The sequence below is a fragment of the Halyomorpha halys genome, unplaced genomic scaffold (assembly GCF_000696795.3).
Source record: "Halyomorpha halys isolate HHAL.00 unplaced genomic scaffold, Hhal_1.1 Scaffold123.1, whole genome shotgun sequence".
Lineage (NCBI taxonomy): Eukaryota > Metazoa > Arthropoda > Insecta > Hemiptera > Pentatomidae > Halyomorpha > Halyomorpha halys.
The window spans coordinates 608012-616796 of record NW_027107023.1 but is presented as its reverse complement, the minus strand read 5'-3'; the positions used below and the strand labels follow the sequence as shown (position 1 = coordinate 616796).

The 8785-nt window shown below is 31.1% G+C and overlaps 1 protein-coding gene across 3 annotated transcripts in view; it reads left to right on the top strand.

Moving 5' to 3' along the window:
* The window catches only part of LOC106678100 (pleckstrin homology-like domain family B member 1), a 180390-nt gene that overhangs the window by 110365 nt on the left and 61240 nt on the right, over positions 1-8785 (top strand). The window contains exon 2 of one of the 3 annotated variants that reach the window (XM_067045388.1): positions 1872-2001. The exons of the other annotated variants lie outside the window; for them this stretch is intronic. The gene's annotated coding sequence lies outside the window, so the exon portion shown is untranslated. The remainder of the gene's footprint in view (positions 1-1871; positions 2002-8785) is intronic. 3 annotated transcript variants of the gene reach the window in all.

The following is an 8785-nucleotide window of genomic DNA, read 5'->3' as shown; positions in this document are numbered from 1 at the left end:
GTATCTGTTGTACAGACCGAAATTGAATGTTAAAGGAAACTTTAGGGGGAAAAAATTGTTTATTATATCTTATTATTGTATCTCTTTTTTTCTAATTATACCATGTATGTGTAATTTATATATGTCCGATTACGGATTGATAAGTATGCTGTGTGAGATAGCAACCTGATGTATTTAGGCAGCATAGATAAATAAAGTATTTCTCTCTCTACCGGAACAATTTTTAATTTTAGTTTTAAAAACTAAGATTTTTAATCTTTACTAACAGAAGGAAACCTCTAGCCTCTACGATGGCTTCATATTTGACGCCATTTAGAGATAAATAAACAATACTAATTTAGCGATTCACTTCCCACAATTAAAATATGTAAATTATTACATAATTGCTTTTAAAAGAGTTTTCATTGTTCTTCAAAAACAACCTCGGAATCAGAAAACACAAATTAGCCTAAAATCCATTAAATTAAGTAGTCTTTCGGAATAAGGATAACCTCCAATGAACTTGCGTCAAAGTGATCTTCACAAAAATATAATCGATTATTTGGATTCGATAATAATTTTGGATCCTTTCTAGCCAGCTTTAACCAAATGTTTCTAGTTTTGACATATTTTGCCATTTGAATAAAAAACTTATATGTAGTTTTTATAGCAGTATGTTCACAATTAGATACTGCACAAGAACGATAAGGAATATAACTCATAATAGATAATTGTCTAAATAACAAAGAAAAATAAAACAGCGAAATAAATTAAAGTAATACTCGCACTAAGATAAGCCTAGGATATGTTTATGTCGACATGAAGTCATGACGAAACAATAATGATCGCTTTTTGACGGCAAAAAAAAATGCATAGTTAGTTAATCTTAGTTAAAAATGGTTGGTCGATGTACATGTCACAATTTCTCAAGAGGAGATGATAGTACTAAAAAAAAAGGCAATCCTTCCCCGCCGGACCCGCCCCGCTAAACCCCCGGAGACGACGGCCCTATATCACTTTTGAAATATTAGCTTAAAACGGGAAGGAGAGGCTTTAAGATAGTTTAATCGAGTAAAATATTTAAAAAGCGCCTGAAGTTGAAAAACGGGATCAGACCCTCCACTCCCGCCCTCCATGGTAGTCTCACTTATGTGACTTTTCAAACGGACAATTATAGAGAGTAGGTTGGTCGATGTACGACATGTCACAATCTCACAAGAGGAGGTCATAACACTAAAAAAAAGGCAATCCTTCCCCGCCGGACCCACCCAGCTAAACCCCGATTAAGATTAATCAGCGATTTTATAATATAAAATAGGGGGATTATCATCATCAAATCAGCAATGTAAGGGAGTGATATCCAAACATTAAAATACAGTATTGAGTTCGAGCCTTAGCTCAGGACGAGTTGAGAAGTGAACAGGCCCAACGTTCTGGAACATTGGCGCTTAATCTAATAGGAGACGGGTGAAATGATTTCGGTTGATGGTTTATATATTTCGAAAAAGTTAGCTGTAGCTAAAATATTTTGTAAAAAAAGTGAAAAGTATTGAGTTGTAGTATTATAGTTCAAAAAAACAGCACGCAGTACGCCCTGATAAAGGCTGAAACGTCGGCAAATAAGATTAGTTTCACTTATTTGTGCGCAATACAAAATTATATTTTTTACAATAATGTTTTTTTTTGATAGCTTATAGTTATATCATTTTATTAGTACGTACTCTAAGATAATGTTGGATAAAATTTAAAATAATTTCATATTTTTTAATTTAAAATATCATAATATGATATGAATACTAATGAAATTCAATACGATATAATCCTCATTGCCATCTTTGTTTTATTTTATTCAATTAGGGCATGAAAATGAATTAGGCCTGTTTCTGTTTCAGGTAAAGGGGAAGGCTTTTAGAACTGACCTTATCTCCTAGATGTCAGCCCTCCAAAAGGGCGAGTCAGTTTCAATTTTCCACTTGAGTGTAAACTCTACCTAGCCCTTCTGATAAGAGTCGATATTAATACGTAAGTTACATTATTATCAAGGCTCATTCTTAATGGGAAATATAATTGAATATTCGAAATTTTTATTTTTACTGATAAATTAATGGTATTTTAAGTAACATGGTCTCAAGTAAAAGACTTTCGGTCGAGGAATTAAAATAATTGGGATCTTATAAATTTTTAAAAATCTGTCATTTTTGTTTATTATTTATCATGCATCAATTATGTATATTAATATCATACTTTATTGTTATTTATATCAGTGCTTGGATATACTTATGATTTGGTACTGACGGCTTAAGACAAGAAAACTATAAAACTAAATACAACTACGTTGATAAAGGCTAGTATAGAACGCTTACAATTTCAGTGATGTAGATAAAGGAGATGTATTTAGGCTTTAGGATAAGTACAAGAAAAAAGGAATTGATTAGGAAAAAAAGGCAAAATAAGGGCAGGATATGCTTGTTATTTTTCAATTTCGAAATTTCTTAGCTCGCTCCTCATGTCCTGAAGCTTAATACTTTGAATTTATCAAATTATTATCCTTCCTACTGTTTTTTATCGATGCAAAACTTGGCCTCTTACACTTTGGAAAGAACAGCACCTTTAGATTTTTGAAAACAAATTATTGAGTAAAATATTCAGATTGAAAAAAGTGAGTAGCCAGGAAATCGAGTAGGCTATACATCACTGATTTGAAGGAGCTGCTATCGATAAACATAATTGAGGCTATAGTATTGCGGCGAATAAGCCTTGTTCGGTCTATCCTAAAAAAAAGAGATTCTTATAGGTAATTATCCAACAGGTGAAATTCGGGTGACCGAAGCCTAGATGGGAGGATCGCATCAAGACTGATCTGGTAACTTTGCGTTTGGACCGGCATCATTGTTAGATGTTTGTGGGTGTAGAGAGTTTGGTGGTATCGGAATAGTACCTTCGGGTTCGCTTAACCTTTATTATTATTAAGGTCATTATTTATTGGGTATTTATTGCACGGATTTTTTTTATCCCAGGCTTTATTGCAATAAATGACAAAAATTATTGCTAAGCCGTCATAGAAAGGAATCGCAACATTAATTTTTTTAACTTTCTTAAAAAAAGAAGATTCTCAATTTAACTTTTGCTGGCATTAAATTCGTTGTTCTTGAACTTATGAATTATTATTTTTTTTTTTAATTCAATGGGAGAAACTTCCAAAGTGGTTTAATTTGATCTGCATCCGATAAAAATTTAAAAGATTGAGAGCGGAACCGCGGAAGATTAGATATGTCCTCGGCGTTACGTAACAAGGGTCAATCCAATAACTTTGAGTTGTATATATTTTATATTTTACCTGTTCTGGATGAAATAGTACAATAAGCTTATAATTTTAAAACCTGGTGGATTCCTAATTTTGCTTTACATTGTTATCTAACTACTAACTGTGACTATTCCAGTAAAAAACTACCCTAATAATAGGAAATTTTCTCCTTTTATATAATACCATTGATATATAAGGCTGCCAGTGAATGTGTCTGTATACCATACGTTTCCTATGTACCTACATTAAAACTTATACACTTCTCATTTAAGTTGTAAATCTGATGATCTGAAGTAAAAGACACTTTGTTACATTTCTTCAACTTTGAAGCAGTTTGAAGAACTGATTTCTTAAGAATTGAAGTATACGGTTTTTACACTACAGGCAGACTGGGAAATCGGAAATAACCGAGGAGAGCCGATCTCATCCAATCCCATTACTTAGGACACGGCTTTGTTATCTTTTGTTAAACTGTTGTTCGTTTTTGTTTTAAACACTTCAAGTAAACCTTACATACGAATTTTCACAGCTATAGAGGACTAAAAAAATTTGATAAAAATGTTTAAGTATATTTCAATAAATGAATCATTTTTCATTGTTAATAGTAATAAATAATGAATGTATGTAAAATATTAAGTAATTTGATAATTATCTAAAACGAAGATGAATATTTTCGTTTTCCCTTTGACGTTGAAAAAACAGTTTTTACGTTCACATACCTTATATTATATATATTATAAACAGCGTGGAGAAGTATTGTCACTCTCAATAAAAATGAAATAGATTTTTTTTTTTTAATGAACTAGAATTAATTTCATCTCAAATGAGGTGATAAATCATAGTTATGTGATGCACAAACTATTTTTTTTTAATTTTGTAACTCCACTGACAACAGAGTTATCTAAACTGCTGAGTATAGCAAACATCTAAATAACAATGTTAATACTCGTAATGTTCAGTTGGAGTAAATTTTAAATACTTCCTAAAAATTGATCAATTTTATCTAAGAGTTGAAGAGATCCCTTCTCTTTACCAATTTCATTAATAGCTCTAAATCATTTTATTACACAAAAATAAAATGTTGCATATACCATATTTACTTATTGTAGATTTGCCCTTATTGTAAATATAAATAAATATTTCCAGTTTTTTTTGAGTATTTGGCTGACAGATTGGTTAGGATTTGATATTTAAGACACAGTATGAGCTATCTTGGAGCGGCCCCACCATTCGGTATCCACCGACTCTTAGACTAGAAAGTTGAAATGACTCCTATCAGCATTCCTTATAAGTAGCAGTGTGGTATGGATATCTAGACCTCGCCCTATCGCCGGCACACCTTTATCATTTCGTATAATTTATTCAATAAATCTAAATTGAATTAACTTTTTTACTCAATCTTTCTGCTTGTTATGAGGAGCGTAACAAGCTAACAGAGCTAGAAACCTTGAAGATGTAAAGTATGGATGACACAAAGAATCGATTTCATCAGAACCCGAGATGGTTTGTAGCCATCACTGTTAAGTTATTATCGATGTTTATTTACCACAACCTTCAGGCGTATGGCAATTTTAAAAATTAAATTAGATGTTTTCTTTTCGTTCATAATATTTACTAGAAATTAATCAAACAAAACTTTTTTTTTTAATTTATGAAAACTGTTTATACACCAATGTTCTATCCCGGGAAGGTTCAATTTATTTCATATAAATATTTAGTTTGTTCTTTTTTCTCATTTTGTTTTTCTTTATTTTAAAGGAAAAAATAATTGAAGTTTCGGATTCTTCCTCTGTCTTTATGGTACTTCCTGTTATAACAATAATATTGCTTCTCTTACTGGCTCCCTATGTCTAAAATCCATAAATTTACTTCATCAATGTTTTTTAAATAAAGTATTTCGGGAAACGACAAGTTAACTCTTCAGTATTTTTATTATACTGCTGGATAGGGTTTTCCCGAAATATTTTTTTTTTTTTTTTTTTTAAATTGACAAAGTGAATTTATAGATTTTAGACATTACAGAGCCAGGTAGAGAATGAGTATTAATATTGAATAGTGTGTACCCTGAAGACGGAGAAGAAATCTGAAACGTCGGTATTGTGTCAATATTTTTAAAATGAAGAAAAAAATTGGAAAGGACTAAGAAAGAGAATCACTAAATATTTTAACACTATATACTTATTTGTGTCACTCATTTAATAAGGCAAATCAAGAAAGCCATTTGTGGAAAACGATTTTCCGAATGCACTTTAAACTCCTCTATTAGGTAATAGTGACATATCTATAAAAGATTGTTAAATCGAATTAAGTTTGATATATACCTATATTAAATAAGAACAACCTCAGGCTTACTTTATAGAATTATCTAAAATTTAGTTAACTTTTTTTTACCAAACACAAAGTTTGATGAATTTATATAACTTCATAGTAATAACATATTTAAAAAATAAAAATGTCTTTATTGTTTTAAGAAAAATATCTAGGAAAGGTTATAATAGGGTTATCCATGATGTGTTAAAGGTAAATCGTTTTAACTTGCTAAATGTTATAAATAAAGGATTGTTAGCAGTCTAATTTAAGTCCTTGTTATTTTTTAAATGCAGAGAAGCTCCTAGCAGAGAATCAGATTTTCTAGGCGACTTGTTTTGTTAGCTTATGATATTTACGAAATTTTCAACAGCTTTGTCATATCATCATCCACTGCACTTGTTCCTTGTTTCTTCTTCTGATTTTATTTGGTCCTTAATTAGAGTTTCAAAATTTCCAAAACTAAAACAGCACGAACTACTAGTCTTTTAACTTGAAGTACCTAAGTAAGGGAGGTGGCTGATACCCGTACTACGCCACTGCTATCGTATTAACTAAACATATTGCTCATATACTGTTGGATATTATGGGCCGGCTATAGCTGGGCGGGGTCAACTTTTATTTCTGTGGCTGTCCCACGGAATAAAAACTTGACTCTCCACCATGTTTAGAATAGGCTGGTACCCCCCCTCGAATGTCATATAAAAATAAAAGAAAGTTAGATATTGTATTGTTATAGCATCTATAAATATATGTATGTAATATGTTTGTTAAGTACTCCTCCTAAGCGTGGCTGGACCTCGAGAGAGGAGACAAGGCCACACCGGTTAGCGTATCCTATCTATTGCCCTAATTAATACTGTTTATTTTCCATTACTTCTAAACCTATACTTACTCTCTGTTAACACTCAGCTATAATCACATGTTTCATTCTGTATTCCTGCTTCTTATGTGTTCATAAAACGAAGTAGTTGTTGAAAATTTAATTGGTATTTAGAAATACATATTATACATAAATACATAATATATATGTACATTTCCTTAAACAACTCGAGTGGCAAAGTTTTGGTAGCGGAAATTTCGAGCGAACTTGATTAAGTAAAAAGTATTTTTTAAGCTCGATTATAATTATCTCTTAAAGGTATCGACGAGCCATCATTTTAAAGTTTAGCTTAACTGTTTTTTAAATTACATTCTGTCATATATTTTCAGGCAGTGGTAATAAAGACCAGAGAAAATATTCATATCATATTTAACAAAATATAAATTAAATTCTATTGTTACTAAATAATGATTAGAAAAAAAATGAAATACAATTAAACATAAAGTAAAATGTTCCGGGTGCGGTAAAAACAACTCGAATAGAAAATAAACTTTTTATTTTGAGTCAATGTTTCGCCCTATTTTGTAGGGCATTATCAGGGCTAAAACAGTTGTAAACAACTAAAATTAAATAACAGAGTAAGAGAATAAGAAAACGGCATTGAGCAAATAAGCGATTGAGTGGTTAATAATGATATATATCATCATTTATATAATAGTGAATAATGTAAATTTAAGAAAATAAACTTTAATGAACAGTGCAAAATGTAAATAAACAAGAAATACAAAAATATATTAGACATAATAAGAAATAAAAAGTAGATAACAGAGAAATATCTATCCAGTTGCTCTATCCATCCTTCCGATGTATTTCCTAGCTTCCTTTTTATTCCAAGTAATTAGTACTCAACGCCCCTCCTATAACCTAGAAGACCTGCAATTTAAGTTCTCTGTGCAATCCCGTACTACCAGGTCCCGTTTAGCTGACATCTACCCTCCACCTCGCCGAACTGCTGCGTTTGATAAATAGTTTTTTACCCGAGTTGCATATCTCCGGAACTCCATTCCCTCCAACATACGTCGTGTACCAACCCTTTTCTCGTTTAAATCCCTTATATTTCACTACCTTTTGCTTTACCAATCTCACCCATTATTATAATAGTACAGTTATTTTGTAATTAACTTTTTGTTTTGTTTTTACTTAGTCAGTTAGTTTTTTAATTAATCTATTTTTTCTTTTTGTAAATAAGTTATAATTAAGTGTGACCTTATTATAATAACATTTATTGGCAATAATACAGTGTTTATTGCCAATAAATGTTATTATAAAATTAAAATTGCCTTTGTAATTGTTATAAAAGGACCTAGTTCCAGAATAATAAACTATTTTTTATTTCATTTCATTAAAGGGCGGATAATAAGGGACATAAGAATAAAATGAAGGTCGAAAAAATAAATAAAATAAATGCTTTTTGAGCAGAATCTGGCAATTGTCCATTGCAAAACTCCAATATAATAATTTATCTCTGCAGTTCAATCTTCGGGGAGGATGGGGAATGCTAGATAGAGATAACGCTTGAAGATTAGGATACTGAGTGAGTTTCTCAGTGAATGGGTACATAGTAAGGAGCATTGATTTCGGAAGGATTTTGGATTGAAAGATCTCAAAGCCTTTGATGTTACAGTATTTAGTTGTCTCGCACAGTTCAAGTCCAGAGAGGTTTAAATATTCTCATGTGAAGTAGAAGTTTAGCTTCAGTGCTAATGGAAAAATAAGTAAACATGTGTACAATCTGCCTTGTATTTAAAAAATGGCAACCGATCAGATGTTTCATTTCTCCATTTATGAAGTTAGTAGAAAAATATGAATTGTCATAAATCACTATCTCAAAGCTTTAAAATAAAAATAAAATATTTGTTAAATAATATTTATATTGAGAGGGAGTACCGATGGTGTGCTTCATTTTTTATTTTAGGGGTATTCATGATATTGTGTTACATGTAAAATGTTTTAACATGTTAAATGTTATAAGTATAGCATTGTGAGCAGCACTATTTAAAGTCATGTTAAATGATAAATGCTTAAAAGCTCCTAACGGATTTCATGAGCAACTTGTTTAGTAACCTTTCCTTCTAAAACTTCATGTTATTATTTACTTCTAAGTTTTGATATACAGTAATTTATTACCATTACCAGTGATGCGGCGAGAGGGATGCGCTGGGATCTCTTGAGCTCTGCTTTACCCCTCACACGTGGGGGATAGAGTGGGCTCAGGGATCCTCAGGTCAATTGTGTAAATATTGTATATATTATTTTATCATTATGTTATCTTATTTATCTATTTTTCATACAGATAGTTTGATTATGTTCAT